Raw genomic sequence first — 2,180 nt, 5'->3', positions numbered from 1 at the left:
CAACATTAGACCAGGCAGTGTATGGCTTCACTTTACAGTCTCTGACTTGACTTTGCTATAATAATCATTGCTTGGTATTATAGCCTTTCTTTATATCTCACAAGGTTTTTTTTTTTTTTTTTTTTACCAATTCATTAAGAGTGAAAAATTCTTCAGAAAAAAAATATACTATCACTCAGAGGTGGTTAATGTTGCTCCAATAATCAAATATGTTTGATGACCTAAGGTGGTCTTGACTTAGCTTAAGGGAGCCTCTAAGCCTTTATCTTTTGTAGGAGGCTTTTAGTTGCAGAATAATATTTGCAAGGATCAGTGTCATTGTTTATACTGAAGTTTGATTATAGGAAGAGAATTAAAAACTATTTTCCTTAGAGGACAACTTCTTAGGTATTACCAAACATCTTAAGGCAATGACTCTGAGACCGAAAAGAACTAGATGGTGGCTAGCTACCACCACCAACTACTCTGAAAGATATCACATTAAAAGGTCCCAGATAAGAGTGGAAGAAAATATGAAACAAAACTCAAAAATAAAAAAAAAAAACTGGGCTTACTGGTTAAAAAAACTGGAGGAACCCCGAGACTATGGCTCTTGACCACTCTTCAGGTCTGGAATGGAACTCACCCTTGTGGTCCAATTTTCAGCCAAGCAGTAGATACTACACAGAGGTGACAATAGCACTAGTAAAGTATGCCCATCAGGGAATGGTCAACCATTACAGATCAAAAGTGTAACATTGACCTAAGGACTAAATTGAGAAGGGATGGGAAGGAGGGTAGAATGGAAATAAGAACCACAGGGAGGAAGTGGAATAGTTGCTACATGAAGAGGATTATAATCATTGAGATGAAACAAAGTGTACTATTTGTTGAATATAAAACTGAAGGTCTTCTCTGTAAACTTTCACTCAATTCATAATAAAAGGAAGGTTTCAAAACACAAAAACAAAAATGTTCCCGTCCTTGTTATCCACTGAAGAATACTGATACTTCAAACATACTAAATCAAAATAAAGCACGAGACAGTCTAAAATATTCTGACACTTCATGTATATACATCAAGAAACTGAGGCTCCATCTATATATATTTCTCTAAATATAAAACAGGGACTTTATGTAAGTACATTTTCTCAAATATATCTTTAAGATACTTCCCCTCTAAAAAAACAAAACACTTTTATCTCAACGATTTTTGGTAAAAAAGGTTCCTAAAATAAACTATATAATTTCCGACATGGAACAAAGGCTGTTCTTTATGGTTCGTGATTAAGCTTATGATCATCAGTTATATTTTCTGTAAATCTGGGATGCCCCCAAGGGCTACAGGACTAGAGGACCATTTTCTTTCTACCTTCAAACAGTCCTAGAGTTCTAGGCTTTTTGAGCTCTTTTGTCTGTTTTCCTTGGCAGCATATTATCTATTCTCATTATCTAATGTTGCCCTGTCCCTTGACTCCTCTAATAAGCAGCTACCAACTAATCTTTTTTTTTTTAAGGTTTTTATTGTGCATTGAGTGAAAGTTTACAGGGCAGATCATCAATTTTACATTCAACAAATCATACACCTTGTTTCATTAACAATATTATAATCCCCTCCACGTACCATCAGTAAACAGTATTACTCTCTAGTCACTTTAGCTTTTTTTAAAACAAAAACAAAAAAACCCACTCAGGCATATATAATGATTTACATCTCCAAAGGACACATTCTGCAAGTCAGCCTCTTGGCCACCAGCTCTTAGTCCCTCTCTTCCCATAAATCTAGAGTCCTCAGCCGCTCTCCCTCTGCATGACCCCATCTCTGCCTCTGTCTCCGGCTTAGCTGCTTCTCTGGATAAGGTCCCACAGTCTGCTTGTGCTCTTCTCCCTTGATAGTCCTAGGGTCCTCTGTTTCTGGACTGTAAGATTAAGCACTCCCCTGTTTTTGTTACAAACCTTCTATCTTTACAATTGTGACAGTCACAATTAGTCATGATAACAATTATTCACTAATGAATCACACGAATCCTATGCTCATTGCTTTTCACCAGACCCATCTAGACAAGATGTAAACTCTTGGGGACTCTTTCTTCCCCCTCATACTCTTAAACTCCCTCTTGAAACCTTGTAAGCCAGTCACTTTGTGCCTTTATTGCCCCTCATTTTAGGTAGCCAATGTTTAAGCTGACTGTCCCTATCTA

Source organism: Chrysochloris asiatica, unplaced genomic scaffold (genome assembly GCF_000296735.1).
Source record: "Chrysochloris asiatica unplaced genomic scaffold, ChrAsi1.0 scaffold00079, whole genome shotgun sequence".
Classification (NCBI taxonomy): domain Eukaryota; kingdom Metazoa; phylum Chordata; class Mammalia; order Afrosoricida; family Chrysochloridae; genus Chrysochloris; species Chrysochloris asiatica.
This window is presented reverse-complemented; position numbering follows the sequence as displayed.